Source organism: Drosophila takahashii, chromosome 3L, assembly GCF_030179915.1.
Source record: "Drosophila takahashii strain IR98-3 E-12201 chromosome 3L, DtakHiC1v2, whole genome shotgun sequence".
Taxonomy (NCBI): Eukaryota; Metazoa; Arthropoda; class Insecta; order Diptera; family Drosophilidae; genus Drosophila; species Drosophila takahashii.
Genome location: NC_091680.1, coordinates 18032355 through 18052974, shown reverse-complemented (window position 1 = coordinate 18052974; position 20620 = coordinate 18032355). Strand labels below are relative to the sequence as shown.

At 39.1% G+C, this 20620-nt stretch overlaps 1 protein-coding gene and 1 long non-coding RNA gene across 4 annotated transcripts in view; one reads left to right on the top strand and one right to left on the bottom strand.

Moving 5' to 3' along the window:
- The window catches only part of caps (capricious), a 52789-nt gene extending 39495 nt beyond the window's left edge, over positions 1 to 13294 (bottom strand). The window contains exons 1-2 of the mRNA XM_070215746.1: positions 12875 to 13294; positions 3409 to 3459 (exon numbers count right to left, since the gene is read on the bottom strand). The gene's annotated coding sequence lies outside the window, so the exon portion shown is untranslated. The remainder of the gene's footprint in view (positions 1 to 3408; positions 3460 to 12874) is intronic.
- Positions 4586 to 8658, top strand: LOC138913158 (uncharacterized). Of its 3 annotated transcripts, XR_011418798.1 has the most exons (5): positions 4595 to 4697; positions 5826 to 5935; positions 6855 to 7284; positions 7352 to 8082; positions 8136 to 8656. It is a non-coding gene; the product is annotated as an uncharacterized lncRNA (long non-coding RNA). The 3 variants fall into 3 exon arrangements; XR_011418797.1 differs by having other exon boundaries at positions 7352 to 8657; XR_011418799.1 differs by lacking the exon at positions 5826 to 5935 and having other exon boundaries at positions 4586 to 4697; positions 7352 to 8658.
- Positions 13295 to 20620: the final 7326 nt, after the last annotated feature.

Below are 20620 nucleotides of genomic sequence, written 5' to 3'. Positions count from 1 at the left end.
AATATATTAAATATTATTACAAAATATTGTCAGAACATTTTGTTTCTTTTTAATTTATAAACATATTTTAAATATTTTTATATATTTCAAGAAATATAAAGAAAATTCTTTTCATCTATGAGAACCCTAAATTCTCCCTAGATATTTGCTGTAAACTCATTTGAATCGGTTATCTGCTCGCTGTCCGCACTATTTGCACTTACATTTCCCCGACATTTTCGGGCCTTTGTTACTATGCAAATGGCCAAACATTTTGGCTTAAAAGCTTTGTTACGACCACCGCCGAAAAGCATCGCGTCTCTGGTCTAGACGTCTGTTCAGCCACTTCAATTTGGCCCAAACCGAATGGCGAATGGAGGAGTGGCTGCCCCCTTGAGTTGCGATTACGGCCATGATACCACTCCTCCCATAATTGATATTCATATGCAGCGCGCGGATGCCGTTTGCTTGCATCTCATTAGTGGCAGTCGCTGGATCCCGCATTTATCCCTATATGTACCTGGATCTTATAAATAAGCACATAATCAGGCGACAAACGCCGCTGTGGCTGCCACGTGCATAAATAAATAAATAATTTGCAACAATTACCATAACTCGGGCTGACATCTCCACTAGGCAGAAGGAGACCTTCGGCCACATTGCGCCAAAGTGTTATGACTAACTTGGCTCTTTCCTACAGATGAAGATCCCAGCTCTCTGGCTCTTCAGCTACCCAGCTGATGATGATGATGTCAGTCGCCAGGCAGCAGCAGCAGCAGCAGTCAATAAACATAAATATCGGGCTGAAGATGCTCGTGGAGCATCGTTAAGTGTTTGGCTTTATGGCCGAAACGGGCGAAAGACTTGGCGGCCCGGCTTGGACTTTAATTAGCGCCTGGCCTGACAATTAAATAATATTTTCGCCAACTCACAGCTCGCTCATCCCCGCCGCCTCCTCCTCTGTGAAGCCGCCGACTTGTTAACTCGCTGCCTGACAGTCTGCCAACAAGTTTTAATTACAAGCCAAACGACAAAGCAGAAATGAAAATAAAAAAAAACCGTGGAAAAAGACGAGTAGGAAACGGGTAAATGATTAAGCTTAGGCTTAAAAATACCCTGTTTTTAGAAAAATATTTTAAATTTTAAAGAAATTATATTAAAAATTGGTCTTAATGACAAAAATGAAATATTACCGGAATTTTAGGACTAAACTGACCCATTTCAGGCTTTACTGAGTTTAATCTGATCCTAAATATTAATAGGAATTCAAGTAAATTATAGTAAACAAATTGTATTAATAAATACGACTCATTTAATATGGTCAATTCAGTTTAAATGCCATGTATACAATCATTATGCCCGCGGCTACCCATTTGATTATCGGGTCTAGAGCAAAAAGTGTCGCCCGGCCAGTTAGTTTTTGATAGTCGCTGGCTTGTTTTAATGACTCCTCCTGGCCTGCAGCAGCATTACCACTCTTTTTATGGCTGTATGCAAATATTTTTTCAACACAGTTTATGGTCTGTGATTGTTATCCGACTCTCGGTCGGTTGGTAGTCGGTTTTGCAAAGCTTTTGTTCAACTTTTATGGTTCTCTAGCCCTATCTGCACCCCCTCCCTTTTTGAACGACTGACCCTTCCTGGTCAGTCCATCTTCATTGCTGATGACACATTTTTGATTTGTCGCTAATTTGAATTCGAACGGCAAACAGCAGCCCTTTTATTTATTTATTTATTTATTAATGCCATCAAAAGAATTTATGACATTTCTGGCGTTGTAACATTTTCCGGTCTCGCTTTGATTTTGATTCTCGTTTCGGGTGTTGATTGGTCGCCTGACATATTGACTTGCATTTTGTCAATAGCGTTTTGTCTCGTTTGATTCGATTTGATGAAGGTCGTTTCTATTAGCGCCCATAAAACGACGGAAATTGGTATCACATTCGACCTTCCCTACTTTAATTTGGGCAGATATTCTATGGCTGAGAAAAGGTTCAAATTAAATGAAAAATTGTGAAACAAAATCAGTCTAAAGGGCTATCAAAAATGGTAAGTGTGGGAAATATATTCACAAGAAATTTAATATTCTACGAGGAGACCTTGAATTTTATACATGAAAACAATATGATAATATTTTTAAAGAATTGTAAAATAATTTTTTTTTTAACAAAATTTTTCGTTTTTAGGAATTATTTTAGCGGTTGTTGGAAATCCAACCATTTGTTATTTACCTTACTTTTATTCCTCCACCCTGGCCAATTATTTCAACCACCTTTTGCTGGCCCGCCAATTAGCTGACCGAACCTGAACCCAATACGAAGTTTGTTTTATCGAGTATCTGGAGTGGAAAACACTCAAACACTCGATGCAATTTAAACAAATATATGCAGACACTGCCTCAAAAAAGAGCACGCACGCCCCTTTTGGCTTGGCAGGGGGGCGTGGCCGGGAGGCGGTTAGCTGTAAGCTGTAAGCGATAGCCCAGACAGATACTTTATGCCGTACGTGCCAAACAAAACTCCACAGCCACTGACCCATCCAGTTATTGAAATGCAAAAGCCAAAAAGGAAAACTGCAGTAGCGAAGACAATTTCCCTGGCACGCAAGGAGGTGGAAAATGGCAATCGGGTTGGGGAAAAAGGAAAATGCAGACAGGAACATGGATGGACCCATGTGTGTGCATGACTTGGGAGACCCGCGATCGCAGGACTGGACTCGAGTGGACTAAACCTGGACCAGGATTGGATTTCTAATGTGCATTCGTTGTCTGCCGTCAATCCATTAAAAATCGCACCGGCGACAACAACAAATGCGGCACGTACGGTTTTATTTCTCGGTTTTATTTCTGGACCTCTCGGTTCTCGCTTCTCGGTAGATAACATTTGTATTTAAAAGACACTTTACGGATTGCTTTTGAGCGCCGGTGAACCGGTTGGACTCTCTATACGAGTACTGTGCAACCATTTGTAGTTTATCGGAGGCGAATCTTGAAGTACCGCCCGGTACAAGCCGCATGTCAAAATGTCAATTTTCGTTTCGCTCTCTTTTTCCCCGGCGCTGTGTGGCACGTCCTCTGTGGCCTCTTGTGGCATGCAAAATTGCCACATGTTGCGTAAACTAGTTTCGTGAGTCGTGAGATATATCACCTGAGTCGCCGGCAACCCAGAGTCTAACTGCACTTGCAGAATTCGCATTTGTGTACATGGATATGTATTTTGCAGCGATCTCAGTCAGGCATTCGGCCTGTCATGTCCCCACTTTTCCAAATGTGTTTGCTATGATCGGTGGCTCGAATGGCTTGAATGGCTCGAATGGCCGGGAATATGTAGTTTATCCCCCGGCAAACGTGTTCGACAACAGCCTTGGACGGCTGAGATGCCATTAGATGGCTGGGAATCGGTATGCAATTGAGTTTCTGTCGGAACTTACCCTTTATTTATGCGGCAGGTTTTTTGGATAATGTGGCAAGAATTTTGTAACCTGTAAAAATGGGAAATTAAATGAGAATTAAAATTTAGAAATATTTTTTTAAACGATCTAGGGTCAAATAATAATTTGTATTCTTAATTAATATGGCAAGATATAAATCTTAGAGAAAACTTAGGACCATCCCAACCCATTCGGATTGGTTTAAATGCCATGTTCCCAATTTCTTTCTGAGAATACCACCCACCTAGATTACTTTTCCATGCCAAATCCGTTGAAGACTTCGTTGATTACCCCAGAAGCAAAGGCAAATAAACTTTATTACCCAATGGCCGTGTGCCGTTTGAGAATTTCTGGCAGTTTTTTGGCATTAATGCTGAGTTTATTTCTTCTTCGTTTTTGCGGGCATAATTAAGCGCACTTTTAAATATTTCAACCTATGTTGTGTGTGTTTTGTTGACTCGTAAAAGGAACTGGAGTACCGTCGAGGTCGTAAAACCGACGACTTTTGGACCACCCAAGATGGGCTGGGAAACTTTTGCATGAGTTACCCGATGCGTGTGCCAAAAAAGAGAAAAGTATGATGAGCGGAGAAAAAAAAGGTCAACGATTTTATAGCCATTTCCCGCTTAGGTTTCTAGGTGTTAAATAATAAATACGCCCAGGAATCGCTCCTTCCCAGTCGATAAAAACGGGCGCCTGGGAGGCCCAGGAATAGCGTGCGCTGACTTATCGTGCTCACGGTTCACTTGGTCTATAGAGAACTCCCACTTTTCCATCCGGCCCGCTGCATGATGACATTTTAATAGCTAGCCCAATCCTCAAGGAAGCAAAAGGAGAAAAAAGCACAAACCCCGAAAGCAATAAGAGTATTTTCCGTCCTTTTACGAGGCCTCATAAAACATTGAAACAATGACGAAAGCCCAACACTTTTCCTGTCGGGTTTTTCCTTATGTGTTACTTATGTGAGGACCAGAACAGAGCCCTCTGAAACCATAAACAAATTTTCCATTAATTGCTTCATTTTCTTAGTTTCCCCTATCGACCGAGTTCAGCTTTAAAGATTCATCGCAAAAGCAATTAAAGGCCGACCAACAACTGCCGCCACTAGAAAAACCTTTTTCTGCAGACTAAACTAATTTAATTAGTTCAGGTTGGGGCGGTAGTAAGCTATTTAGTCCCTGTGTCTGGGTTCCTTCAGTTAGTTAGACGCGCCAAATGAAATCTGACTTCAAGCGATACAATGTTTAATAATGCCCTGCACAGCCAGGCACGCACAAGCAAACCAAAAGGTACGCGAAATATATTTTGAAATATAAATGTTGGAAAAGACTTTTTTGTTGTGTAAAATATTTTTTAGATTAAATTGAAATTTTTTTAAGAATTTTGGAAATAATCGTCTGAATATAGTAATTATTTATAAGATTAAATATGAATTTCCCATTTATAATATTTGTATTCCCTTAAATACAAACAATACCTAATAGACTATGGTTTATGTCGCACACCTTAGCCCCTGAGAACCCATGAGGAAGTTAGTTTTTTTCGTACATGTCATTGACTCACACCCGTAGACAGAGACAGGGAGTCCGTATTCCGGAATGAAACAGAAACATAAAATTTGCGGCAATTTCTAGGGCGTCGTCATCGTCGTTGTCGTCTCGTTTTGTAGGTGACTTTGGCTGTGCGGCATATAAATAAATATTATATTACCCTCGGCGCGGAGGAAACCTTAGACCCGCGTCGCAAAACCGACAGACATTCCCCCTCGTCGTGTGTCGCCCTTTTGTTTGCCTGCTGAGTTGTTAATTAAATATTTACTCTGCTTATTTGCAAAATGAATAATTTTAGCATTTTATTTCATATGGCGCAGTGTGTGTGCGTATCTCACTCCTTCTAGCTCCTACCGATTTCCTGCCCGAACTCTAACCTTTTAGCACATTTATGCTTGACTTCAGAGACACTTAAAGTTCGCCATTGGCTTCAGCTTTAATTGGCTTTATTGCGGAGTTTAAGTACAGGGAGAGAAATGTCTTAGCAATGGAAAATAAAATTGGTCTGTCTGATCTATTTACTAAATTATTTACTTGGTATTAAAATTGAGTTAAGTCCATTATAAAAAAGAAATTAAAATTAATTGTGGAAATTTATTTCATTATTTTGAAATGAGGTGTCAAGTAAAGTGGCAATATAACTGTTAGAAAAACCAGTCTAACTAACTTAAGTCACCTCACAAGTTGAGCTCACCCATCCACGAATTACATCATTCAAATTCTCTCACAACCTTCTAGCGAAAAAAAGCGCCAGTCGCATTTGCATTTAACTTTTCGTTTTTTCTTCTCACATATTTATATTTATTTATTTACTTTTTTTAAGCATTTTGTTACGCTTCACATTTACGTGTTGATTGCTCGTTCCAGCACACAAAGCGAAACTTGTTTTGCAAAATGCCATTCAAATGCTCGCAGTCTGAATCTTGGCCCAACTAATGACTTCATAGTGCTGTTGTGTTTCTCCTCTGTCAGTCAAGGTGAGTCGGAGGAATCTCGAATATCTCAGCAGCTGAAGTTCCGCGCCGGATTCGGAGTTTACCCCAGAGAACTTTGCATAATTGATTAATAATTTTGCCGGACAGGTGGCGCCCCCCGAGCGACCACGCCCCCTGGGAGACCACTGCCCGACAATCGTTAAATATTCAAATGAACTATACAGACCGCCCTAACCCATTAATTAGCCGGACTTGAGCACACATTAGATAAATGTTGTGAAACTTGATTAAAAGCAAACAGTTCGGGCTTCGGATTGGAAAAAATTTCACTCTCTCTCGGTTTAAAGGGTTCCACAATCCAGAGACCCCCGATAGATAAAGATAGTTAGGGCTGGGGGGAAATATATAGAAAAGGAGGCGTCACCCCTCTCGCACACAAACCTATTATTGATTTTACTTACATTCGAGTTTTTGCTGATTTGTTGTTCATTTTGTTTGTTTGGCTTGGGTCTGAATGTTTGTTTGTTTGTTTGTTGATTTTCTGTTTGCTTGACTCGAAAATTATTTGGGTTAAGCCAACAGCAACAAGCAATCAATGCAATAGTCAAAGCTCACAGACAAGACTTCAAATTGATGTGCGGGTATTTTCAGAAATTGCTTCCTGGTACGAAAGTTTAATTCATAAAATTATGAAATTCAAAGTTATATTGAGGAAGTGTAAAGTTGAAAACTTGGATCACTGACTATATGCAAATTATGTACAAATAGGGTGCTTAATATTAATGTGCTTAAGTTTCATTCTTTAAAAATATTACAAAAAATTATTTACTCTGTTCTTTAAATTCTACACAACTATAGGCCCCACTTTTTTTGGTTAGTTAGTTTTCTCTTAACTTTCTAATAATCCCATTAATTCCCCTTCAAACACCTGACTAATCCAATAAGTTGTTCAACTTTTCAGAGCCAACTTTAACCAAAGAAACTTTAACACGAAGCAACTTAATTTGTCGCAGCTAGCAAACTAGCTTATGGGTAAACAACGAACATGTCAACAAAACTTAACAGAAATTAACTGGGTAAACACGAAAAGAACCGGAAAATACTTGCTTAATTAACTGGCAAAAACTTTCGGGACAAAGGACACACAGACGGGGGAAATGTGAGCGTGGGAACCCTTTTATTAAAAGGATAAATTCTCGCAACGTGGCGTATGCGCAATTAACATTTATGGCAATTAATTATACGATTATGCATACGCCGTGTGGCACACCGCCTGGCATCAACATAATCAGGCGATGTATTCTATTCTGCCCCCTAATGAAGGCATCAAATCCGAAGGCGACAAAATGTTTACCACCACCGTTTTTTTTTTGTTGTTGCCCCCACTTTCGGTAAGCTATAATTATGGGTAATCAAACAGTTTTATTTGATGCTCTAACTAATGATCTTTTTGTCTAGGCTTCAGCAAGGTCGAAACCCTAAACGAGCCATTCAGAGACTTGAGACTTTAATTAATCGTTGTATCGCTGCCATCGACTCTGATTAACCGAACAGACCGAAAATACTGCCCCCGAGGCAGCTCAATCTCGTTAATTGATATGCAAAATCAAATGGCCACTAAATGGTGCGAACCGAGGAATTACTCCGAAGTGCTAGTGCTTGAGCAGGTGAAGGTTTCGGTGATTTTCCAAGAAAGCAGGCCAGAGTTCGTTGAACTAAAAGTTGGGCGTGTCAAAAGGCAGGAATGAAATTCAGATCAAATTGCCACTTGTATTAAAAACGCTATTAGATAAACGATAGTATAATTCTGGCATACTTCTGCATTGCACATTTCTAGAAACACAGAAGCGAAAATACATGAGTTTTCATTATCACATATATTTTCTAGCACCCATTCCTCACCTTGCAGCCCCATTTCAACCAATTTGTTTTGACATATTTTTGCTCGACTAGGCAGAATTGTTCAAAACACCGAGCCAAAGCACAATGAAAATAGGAGAGAGACGACACAGGGCAAACAGAGATTCAGATAAAAAGCTAAATCATTTCGTTGAGAACATTTTTACAGATTGCGGTTGGGGCTTTCTTGCTCGCCATCTGACATGCTGATAAAGCAAATTTCGGACTCCCGCCGCCCCCGAGAGTATCAATAAACCCATAAATTTAAAAGAGCACCACACAAAACAAATGTAAATATATATAAATTTGTTGTTGTCAGCCCATTTTCATATTTATTTCCCAGCTCTGCCTCACATTTCATGTGACGTTTGCTCTTATTTATGCCCAGACTTTTTTGTGGGCGTCTCCACTGCGGCCACAACACAATCTATCCATCCATCCATCTATTGGTTCGTCGTATCTCTTGCCTTCTAACTTTAAAATTTTGCATATTTGTCGTAAATTGCTCGCTTCTGGCCCGCCCGATCTTAATTTTATGGATCATGTTCGGTTTGTCGTCATGCTAGTTTTTTGGGGCTATTAAATGGTTCCGCATTATATTAATGGATTTTTGCTGTTGCTCTTGTGCGAGTCGTCATATGTGTATTTTTCTGTTTACATTTTGACACTTGGCGCAGATGTTTCTGGCGGAACTTGGCTCTCTGGCCATGAAAATTTAAAAAAAAACATGTGAGTTTAGTTAATGCGAAATTAGCTGAACGATTATCTTTTGAGCAATGAGTTCATTAATCAGTTATGGAAGCTTATTTCGGGGTACTAAACTGTACTGTGGAAAATATGTTTATTTGTCCTACTAAAATGTTTAAACTTTTGGACTATAAAAATAGGAATATACTTTTCGAAATAATTTAACGTTTGAATATTCTTTTACTAACAATATTTATAATATTATTATGAAATTGCTGCTTTCACAATAGAAAATATATAGTAATGCTTGAATCATCAGCTCACTTCATAGGAAGAACTGTCAATCAACTAATTTTTTCTCTGTAGGCTTATCCTATCTATAAATTATTTCCACATTATGTACCCCAACCCCCAGAAGCGACCATCAAGAACGGTAAGTAAGCTTTGGCGTCTTTTCATTCAGCTCCTCTCAGTGAGCTGCCTTTGTTCCCTTTTGGCCCCTCGACACCAAGGGAAACCACAAATATTGACCAACATTCAGGGCCCATAAATAAGTAAACAGTCCATTAGTTCCACAACTCCCCCAGAGCCGTTCCATTTCCATGGCAGCAGCGGCTTGCACAACAGCATGAATGCAGCGAATTACTTTGTGTGGAAAATCAGAAATCGAAGCCAAGTCACACCCTATCGAGGCATAGATCCAGAGTGGCCCCTTATCTTATCGAGTTGGCGCCTTATCGCCCAAAGGTAAACACCAGATAGCCGGCGACTCAACTCATTTGCCAAATGACGCATAGAATATCACTGGGCCAGAGGAAGTGAAAATGGAAAATGGAATTCTGTTTATGTGGTTCATCAACCGAGGGTAGGCCAAATATAAACATGAACGAATAGAGAACATTTCAGAACTACGTAAAAATGAGGCAAGTTTATTTTGATTTTAGGCAAATCGAAAGACAAGTAATGGGATTATTTATGAACTCTCTCGCTCTCTCACGAAAGTGTCAATGGCACGTTCCACCAGCTGTTGCCAGTGGATTCTCACACCTTTCTCCTCGCATTTCCCACACCTGATCTTGAATTTATTTCGGGGAATGGGAAGAGAACCCGGGCATATGGCCACCAAAGGCTGCCAGCCCATTTTTAATTGCAAGTACGTGAGCGAAATTTTGAAGCCACAAATCGAAAAAGAACATCCGTTCACAGAGTCAATTATGCTAATTAAATTTATGATTGAGCCGATAGTTATGGGCAGGCAGATAATGCCCATATAATGGAGCAGGTTCTCTCGAATTCGATTCGGTTCATTTGCAGTTTGTTGTTGATTTAATTGCAAAATATAGAGATATTTATTTTTAATGGACCTGCCTTGGGTCTGGTTATTAAAATAGAAATTGCTTTGACTTTGGCTCTGATCGCTCGAAAAAAATCACATAATTGCTGTTGTAAAATGTTTTGATTTTAAGCCTAATGGTGGTCATTCGTAGGAACTTATTTTCGGGCCTGTAATTTGGGGTGATTTTCCTGCTGGGGTTATTAGAGTTTCAAGTATTTGCTTGGCATAATAAATGTCAAGGCAGCAAAATGTTTTTTTGCCAGATGATAGGGTTGGGAGATAAAATGTTTGTGTTTGGTGGTTGAAAACAAACAGGGGTTATACAAATTCTGATGGTTGCTTACAGATATGATAACATTAATTAAACAAAGATTATTGAGATTTTAAAGTTTTTTGGATTTATTTGTGGTAGATTATACTGGTGATACAAAATATACTAATTACATTGACCACCATTTAATACAAATTAAACATCGTTTATCAGAATCATGAATTTTTCAACACACAAATACTTCGTTCATCAATCAATATTTTCACTCTTCATTATTCTCTGTCCAATTAGCTTGCTTTTTATGTACTCCATTACAATTACCTCATCGCACAAAGCTTCCGAAAATATTATCCAATATTAGCCAACATAATTTGCCCAATCCTTGCATAACTTTTCCTAATCGCATTAAACGGAAAATTCTTACCGAATTTCAGCCATCGCAATATGTTTTTGTTTATGTCTATCGTGGAAGACATCGTCGGCGTCAATAATTACAGCATCGAGCGGGTCGAAATCGAAGATATATATATACCCCACCGAGAGGGAGATAGCATCTCCCGCATCTCTCGAGTTTTCCCCGATTTTTGGGGCAGGCACGCCACATGCTTTTTAACCTTGATTAAGTTGACGTTCTAATGATGCTGCTAATGGCGGCAATGATGTTCCTAATGATGATGCCACTGATGATGATGATGATGCGGATGGGAATGGGACTGGGGCTGCTGAAGATGCTGCCGCAACATCATTAACAACATTATCAACAACAGAACGGCGGAGCAGCAGAGCAGGAGGAGGAAAACTTCACGAGTATTTTTTGTTTTTAATTGCCGCCTGGCACTTAGCTAATGTAATTTATATTACATCTTGCTGCCGCTCTAAAAGCTTTAAGTAGCTGAAAAAGAAGAACCAAAACAACAGCGAAGTGCAGCATCGCCGGAAGGTTGTAAAAAGAAGTGTGGGGACCTGAAGACGTAAAGTTTTGTTTATATTTACCTAACATTGTACTTGAAAGATATTTTCGTTACGTTTCTTTCCTTCTCCTATCTCCCTGCCCCTTCTGTTTGTTTATCTAATGGCTAAAAAATATTTAAGCCGTAAAATTTGTAGCTCTGAGATGGCTAAAAGCTGCTGCTGCTTCTTTCCCTTGGTTTTCTTATTTACGAAAGCCATAAATACTTTTGGGTCAGTGAGAGAGAAGAAAAAGGTTCGATTTCGGCTCGGACTCTTCGCAGACACATCTGAAGCAGATAAGTCTCGTGCCTAAAAAGTTGCTATATTTTCAATTTATGTAAAAAAGCGGCCGGCCCACCGCACCTGCCCCCATCTTACCTGCCTGTTATCTTAAATGTTTTTTCCTGTTGGTAATTAAAAAGTTTTCTGGCTCAGTGCTGCTCAGATGTCTGCTTAGCTAATGCAGGTTGGAAGTTCCCCGCTTTGGCCTTGGCGTTTTCGGTGGCGATTCGTGGGCCTGATAACAACAGAAGCTGCGAGCTTTAATGAGGGGGCTTTTCTTAAAGATTTCGTTTCGAGGTAATTCTCAGAGGAGATAATAAAGGTCAGTGGTGGAGGGGAGCAACAGAAAGATAAGCATCACTGTGATAATAACTTTCGTGGAATATAATAATCTCCATCAGTTTCAGAATCAAAATATAAATATTCCGTTTTCACAAAAAAAAAAAAAATTTTATATTATAATATGATTCTTAAGTATCTTAAACAATATAGTTTTCGACAAGAATTTTTTTTATAACATGTTAGAAGCAATGAAAGCCTATAAAAAACTCCTTCTGTTCTTTCAATGGAAATTCCCTCCCGATTCTTCCCTCAAATTTTATACCCATTTAAGATTCTTCGAACTTTGGAACATCCCGGCATCTTTAGGCGTATGCCAGCTCACGTCTAACCCATTCCCAGTTGGCCATCTAGACGAGCCTAGTTGACATTCCTCAAAAGTGTCAACGAGAAAGGCCCACAACACCAGACATTTGGACCGCCTAAGCCTCCGAACGGAGCCTCACCTCGTTCATTCATAAAGATTCACATCTCCATAAAGAGGGGCGAACAAACACGAGTCCAGGCAGCACCTAACAAGTTCTCGGAATCGCACAAACCTCAAAAGTTCTTGAAGTTTTTCGCTCTAACGAAACCTGTTCCCCAGACAGAAACCCCAAAAAGAGACGACTTGGGACTGGGACGGAAACTCCGACCGAGTCTGCGGCCCGAGACATAATTAATGATTTCAAAATTTCACAACGAAAACTCATAAAACTTATCGATCGAACATGAGACAACAGACGAGGAAAAAAGAATGTCATGCTGCTGTCAAGGCAATTTCAGGTCTTTAAACTTACTCTCTCTGGAGTATATAAAACTGCATTATCTAAGGAAATAAAATCTTTTTTTGGGAAAATTATCTAAATTTCATAGGAAAACTCTTTCCAATGGTCGTACTAAAAACTATATTTTTTTAAAATATTTTGCATAATAAACAAAATGTATGGATTACAAATAATTTTCAATTCAGTTAAATTGAAAAATAAAAGAATATTTTTCTGTTTATCAAATACACATTTTGATCATTATTCTGGGTAATGCCAAAAATATTTTATGCTTAAATGTTGGGATCGCTTAGAATAAGTTAAGTCTTAAAATACCAAAAACAAAAAAGCACCAAAAATCAACAAACTAATAAGATAAACTAATTAGCTTGCTTAGAATAATCAATATTAATGCTAATCTTAGTAACAAATCAACATCAAAGAATTAGGCACCAAATTGGAAGACTTACCGCGATTAAATTGGCAATTCGGGGCTTCTTCGTTGTTACCACGCACTGGTTGTCAAACAAAAATGTTGGCCTAAACACAACGTGAACCGAATGCACAGCTACGAAGCAATCTTTGAGATACTATTTGGCGTGCAGTCTTCTCTATTTTATTTTCATTGATGAAGCGGCGCGAGTATTTCATTAATTCTGCACACACGTTTCGCCGATGACGATTAACGATTTTGCTATTTGCGATTTGCGATGACCCGCGTGCCCCGCCCCCAAAAAAGGCGAGTTGCCCGCACAAGAACAACAACACGTCGCCGGAGGGAGAGAGGGTGAGAATTTCCACGCGCGAATCTGCTGCCTGCGAATCTGCTATAGGAAATAACGGTGCGCTCGTGTATGGACACGTTCACGTTTTTAAGCGAACTGGGCTTTGCGCCTGTATTGCCAAGTGAATTTCAGAAAAACGAATGTCGGAGAGCGATATTTCTCCTCACAGATACTCTGTGCTGCCTGTATTGTATCTGTGTGCGCCACGAACTTCAAAATCGTCCGCTCTCCGCCGCTGTTAATGGCCGACGAGGGCTAACAGTACTCTGAAAACGAGAGCGGAGAGCAAATCCACGAGACTGCCGCCGTGAGCCGAGACACGAGCAGACTCTTCGGCTTTTTTGGCAAAAACCATGTGCAATTCTCTCGCCAGAGAACACCAAACCCCAGAGAGATCCCAGATAACGGGAGAGTTTTCCAAGTTATCTGAGCTAACATGGACTCAAATTGGATTCTCATTGAGTCAGATAAGTTGCGACTCGTTGGTTCGAGTCCCGGCTAACTGAAATGCTCGCCCACAAATGAGACCCGTGGGCGTTGAATGCGGTTTTTTTCACTTTGTGTGCCAAAGCAATTTGACAATAGTGTGTGGCTGCCGCATAGGGCGCACAGGTGTGCTAATGGGTTGGGAAGCTCAAATAGGGACATACCTTCTAGGATAATGTAAGGATATACTCTTTAAGAGAACTGAAAAGAATTATCAACTAGGCTGCATTTTTTTAACTTTTATTAAAGAAGTCGGCTAGAAAAATTTAAAATAATTTTAGATAATTTTTTTAAGATTTAGAAATGACTTTTAAGAATATTGCTCATACGCACTGTTGCCTTTGCTCACATATCTTTGCTCCCTAGCTTGAATCTTAATCTAGCGGGTCCAATAATATACCAAGTTAGGAACGGAATAAATCTATTTTTTAACCAAATTTAAACTGGCTTATGTGTCGTATGAGTAATTTTTACTACGACTAGGTATGTTGCGGTATGCCCAAAATAAAAATGTTTAGTATCCGCATTAATAAATTGGGCACAATAATCTAACATTTTAGATAATGACAGCTATTAAAAACAATATAGCAGTAAAGAAATTTTAAATAAATAAAATAATTTGTTCATCTAAAAATCTTCAAAAAAAAACAATACCTACAAAATACTGAGAAACATTTTAAATCTCTTATCAATTCTTAAACAAAAGGAAATCTTAGAATTTCCATTAGTCCTATCTCCCCACGTTCAATCCAATAAGATGTCGTACTTCCGCCGCCCACAGCTAATTAGCCGGCATTGACCCGTCCCAATTAGAACTGCCCACAGTCTCTCCAATAAGTTCATTGCTCGCCCAGCACACATAACATTCTTATCAGATTCGATGCTAAGTAAAATAAATAAATAAAAAACCAACCAACAACAACGACATGGAAATCTGATTTTTTGGGAGCGGTCGCAGCAGTAGCAACAACAAAGCCGAAAAATAATGCAAATGCAGCAGTGAAAGATAAACAGAGAGGAAAATCGTGGAGAGAGCCGGTCTCTATCTCTCTCTCTGCTCTCTCGTAGATAAAAATGCAAGCTAGATGGTTTTTCCACCAATTTTCTCTCTCGGGAAAACGCTCTCATTATCTCAATCTCCGTTGTAGTTCGCCTAAATGCGGCTAGATGGCGCCCGTGTGCCGTAGAAGTGAGAATTGCATTTCAGATGCTTTTTGTTTACCAACGAAAAAGTGGGTGGTGTTTCGGGGTGGGTGAGGGGGAAAATGCGGTTGCATTCTTGGAAATGTTTGCAAAAACCGTCGCCGGTTTGCTGCTGCCACAAATGCCGCGTAATCACTTTTTGCGACTACGTCGACGTCACCGGAAGTTGCAACACGTCGCCGTCTACGCACACAAACGTAAGAACACACACACACACGGTGCATATGCCGTTAATGCCGAACTGCCACACCCCAGCAATTGCAAATTTCACCCAACCCAAACCAACGCCTTGCAAATTTTCAAAAAAGAAAATCGAGGGGGAAAGAAAGTTGGAAACCTTCGGTGGAGTTAAGTTATTGCTCGCATTTCCATTGTCCGCCCCACCACCCCCAATATTTGCACTCTTTTTGTGAACATGTGTGAACAACTGCAGTCGGCGAACCACCCCCTTGGATACACTCAGAAAAATAATCTGTTGGGTCCTGTAATTTAGTCTAGCAATATATTATGTAGCTAGTTTTTTTTTTTTTCCTTAACTAAAAAAATAATTTGGAAGAATACTTTAAAGCTAACATTATAACTAAACATAATAAATTGTTGGAAGTATAAACATAAATCTTCTTTAAAAAAAAAAAAAAAAAATTTAAACAGTAGCCAAAATCGAAGAAAAATAATTTTAAAATATCTCTTACATTTTTTCTCACAATTCATACTTAGTTTAAAGTAATTTTATTTTTATTTAACGGACTTGTTTTTCGGCAAATGTAGAAGGATTTCTAATTCTGTTGCAGTGTGACTACTGTCCCTCTTGCACCCTCGGGCGGCGATTAATCATGAAAATTCACACAGAAAATATCCATTAGATACGAATTAAGACATAATTGAGAGTGCAGGCCTCGTACACGTTTCAAGAACCTGCACCGAAAAGGGACTGGAACGGGGTGGCACGGGGTTGGTTTTCCTCCGTGTGCAGCGACACAAATGCGAGAGGCTGCCTCAAGTGCCTGCGACATATTTATTATCCCTGTTCGGGCACAAAAAATGATTATGCGTTGAAAATGCCCCAGGCGAGCATTAAACTCCCATTGTTGAGCAAGCGGATTGCAAAGGCTTCAAGAGTCGATGAGCAGCGTTGGCTTTAATTACAGTTTGAGTGGCACTGGAGAAGGTCCTTGAAGGGGCTTGCGATACGGTGGCTTTGTACTGCAACTCAATGCCACATTTTTGGGGGATGCACTCCACCGATCACACAAGCAAATAGCTTAGAAAATGACGCATTCACACCACTTCACGATGCTCATGCTTCTAAACTCAACCCCTTTATATTTAAATAAAAATACCTAATTTGAAAATAATATTTTTTTAATTAAAATATAGGAAAGACAAAGCATTAACAAAAAATGAGAGAAAAATATAAAAATAAATATTTATCTTACCAACTTCCAGTTAACTACAAACCTTTTTAAATATTTAGGTTTAAATAAAAAAAATATAAATTCATTTTTAACTTGACAATAAATAAATAAATATTCCTTTAATAGGTAATCAAAATGCACTTATGTTGGCAAAGAAAAAATATTATATTTAATAACTGTTAATTAAAGGTGTAAAGTCTCTGCACGAAAACTTCACAAAAGCTGTTAGGGAGCATAAACCTTTGATTATATACCAATAAAGTTCAGCAAAGGTCCCGAAAAGGCCTCGAGGCGCCTACAGTGTTGGTTAATGCAAGGTAATCCGGACACCTGTTGGAAGCACCGACCCGCCCACCCACTCCACTGCCCACATCAATGCCAATTTGTCGCTACACGCGACAGCTACAAGAATTTGGTAAATGCCAAAAAAATGCACACAAAAAATTAAACAAAAATGAAAATGTGGAATAGCAAATAACAAACAATCTCTGTGGTTTGTGTTCGGCTATGCAGGCAAGAAAATGCCCAACAAGTGAGGCGAACAACAAGTGTTATATGACAGGTCTCCGACATCCAACTGTGATTTTCAGATTTTTTCCCCTGCCCCATTGTTTGTTGTTCGGTTACAAAAAGCTTCGTCTGTTTGTTGGGTTGTAATGTGGAATGTAAGTTTTGTATGTTAATTTGATTTCGGTGTCAAATGGGATACATTTTTTTTTCGGTCTTTTGTGTTTTTCCCAATTTTTTATGGTCTGCACTTGGGCTGCGCTTTTATGGTCCCATTGTTGTTGTTGCAGCTGTGATACCACATAGCATATAGCATATAGTAATTGCTCGGCCCGATTCCCCCGAGCAATTTGATCCCCCGCTCGATGTCAATCCGCTTTGGGTTTCGCTTTTGATTGTGCGCACTTATGTCTTTATTGACATCGCCGCAATAACATAAATAATTTATTACAGCCAGACATTAAGCAATTTGTAAATGGCCAAAAGAAATCTCGGCCCGAACACACGGCAACCTCAAAGATACTCGAGAGTGTGTGTATCCATCGGTTTGGTATGCACAAGTATTTCTATGGTGTTTCAGTTCTGCTCGCTACTGATTTGCATTTATCAAGTGCATTTGAGGTAAATGAAATCAAACGAGCTGGGCAAAAAATCGAATGGGATCTGGCAAAGCTCAAAGCTCTTTCAAGGACTCTCCGGGTAATTGATGCACTTCAATGCAAGCGAATTTAATTGAGTTAGGTTCCGTTCACATGTGCGATTATTTGTGTCTGTCAGGATTCGTCTATTCATTCCGCAAATAAATCGTTTTAATTGCTGTAAATATTTGCATTTAAAATATGCAAAGCAAATGCATTGACCGGCTCTTTGTACCTATGAAGTGCATAGGTCATAAATGTTGAATTCAATATTAATACTTGAACGTTTTTCTTTGTTTGCACTGAAGGAGGATTGCCCTGGGCTGAGACATTTGATTGAAAAATGAGACTTATTAGTTTTATTTTAGGTCTAAGAAACTAATAATACAAAGGGCAAACGATTTTATATTTTAATATGCATTTTAAGGGACTATAAAGTAAATATTTTTGAATTTTACCCCACACAAGTATTCCAATTATGACCTTGAAGATTGTATCCCACCTCCTCCATTGAAGCCCCCTCTCCTAATAAATGGCTCCACATCTTTCACCTCTTTCACCTAGTTTTGTGCATGGCATAATCAATTATTTCGAATGGACAGGCCAAAAAACAAAGTCATTTATTATGCTGGCCAAAAAAATTTGTCACTATTCTGCACTGGTTTTGTTCGCTGCTCGGTGTTCTTGTTGCTGTTGCTTATCAGTCCAGAACCGAGTTTGGGGCCATAATTAATTTGGCCAAACAACAACGGCCAAAAGATATACACACAAACGGCCCCAAACAATGGCAAACAAATTGATTAATGACAGCGTATTAAACAATAATCGAGATAGGCCGCCGGTCAGATCAGCGGGGAGGAGCTGCCTCCGAATCTCTGATGGTGTAACCCATCGAATTTTGTGCGCCCACGCAGAAAGAGAACTTTTTTCGCCATGGCATGCAGGGAAAAAAGTGTTTTTATCAACGTTGTTTGTTGTTTTTCGCCATCGTTGCCGGCTAAAAACAATTCATTTAAATAATATCTGAACCACTTTGCCAGAACAGGAGGAAACAAATCATTTTTCATATCCTTCGTGTTCATCTCGCTACGTCCGCAAAAGCTGGCAAATTAATAATGTGTAATTAATATTTTTTGGGGCCGGTACGAGTGGACTGAGCTGGGTTAAGGGATTTTGGTCAATGGAATCACACTAATCAGAAGTAGGGATATGAGTCAATAAGATATTTTGATAAAAACAGCTTTCATTTCTAAAAATAAATATTTAAATATTTCTTACAAGTAAACTGTAATATCAAAAGTGATATTACAATGAATGACAAACTTTGTTTAAAACACATTAAAAATCACCCTAAATCAAACCAAAAATTCTTATGACACCAGACATACCCATCAATCAATAACCCATTTTCAGGCAAAATCAAGCTTAACTTCTGTCAGTCTGTCATCTAGCAAAATATTTAATTAAGCCCCGACAAAGGGGAACCCAAAACTGGAAAGACTTTCAAGCGAAGCGAGGGAGTGTGGAAAACTATTTCGCTTCCAACGTAACATACCATAACACAACGTAACGCAACGCTTAACGTAATAGCCTTTCATGTTTGCTTAGTAACCCACATCAATTCTAATCGCCTGAAGCCTGAACCAGTGCCACCCCCTCAACACCACGCCCCCCTTTCCACTTCCCCCAAACACTATCACACTGCCCAACACACACACAAGCACACACACTCCCCCACAACAAGGCGAGCGATTTATGGCATGCTTTCACATACTTTCACCTGGGGAATATTCTCCTGCGGTTGCTGGATGGATCCTGCTCTTTCCTTCTCTTCGCACACGCAGAGAAAATTACTACTATAAGATCAGCACATTTTAATAGATTGTTGTGTTTGATATTACTATTAAAAAGTATTTTAATATAATACAAAAAAAAAAAAATGTTCAATGGGGTTTCCCCCCAGATCATTAAAGTATTTAGTTTTTTCAAATACTTTCTTATAAGAAAATCAGGAATGAAAATATTTTTCTCAGTGCATCATTGTGGAGCATGTATAGTGCACAGTCCGCCCCATTCATGTAGTTTATGGGAGCATATTAATTTTGGCATTGAAATGGACTCCAAATGCATTCACAATTGTTTTAATGTTGAGTGGCTTTCGCTGCTATTACGAGGAGGGCTTAGCCAGAACTGGCGATTTAATGGGATTTTTCAATCAACAGAAGCAAACACTTACGCCAGCCAACGAATAGCGACAGTAAATTAGATGAATTGTAAATATTTAAATGTTACTTGAAAACGAAATAATTCCGAACAGATTTGTAAATAAGAGTAATAAAAATGTGGTTTTAAAATGTATTTTCTGTGACTTCTATAATTAACTTACTCGATTACAATTGTAACCTTTTTTCCAATCAGTTAACAACACAGTAACATTGACATTAAATTCTATCATCTGCTTTTTTATGATTATCTTTAAATGAAAGTTTGCATCTTTGCTGCCCCCACCTTTCCGACTATCCTTTTAAATTAGTCCCTTAAATTTTAAACAACATTGTTCCTGTTTAGTTTCAATGGGAGAACGGCTGCACCTGCTGCCCGAAAAGTTCTCGATTCCCAACATGTATGCAACTTTTATGCGTTCCTGTGCTTTGCGTCGAGTGCATTCCATATGGATTAGCCCGAACAACCTGACAATCTTTATACTTTTGTCATTAGCAAGCATCTTTTTTACGGCAGCTTTACGCAGCTCCAAACTACCAGAATTTCCCTTTCTCTCCACGGCGGAAACTTTCCCATATGAAACTATTAGAAATAAAAAATTGCTGCTGCTCCGCAAACTTTAATTTCTAAATCATAACTTTTTTCTGCTCCACTTTGGCCGAGAGTTTTTAAAGGGTTGGGAGCAATCAGAGTTACGATGCCGGGGAAGCTGTTAACAGTTGAGGGGGAACCATCACAGATGGGCTAAGGGAGTGTCCTCCCCTTTCGACTTGCACTAACTTACAATCTTTTCTGCATGGAAAGCGAAAGCCCTTTACATCATATTTGAAGGGTATTTCAAAAGCCACAAGTACTGTCTATTTAAGAGGGTTTTTTGATTCACAAAATTATAACAAAAAATCAATTAAAAAACACATTTATTTTAAATATTAGAAATAAAGTAGATATGGTCTCGGATT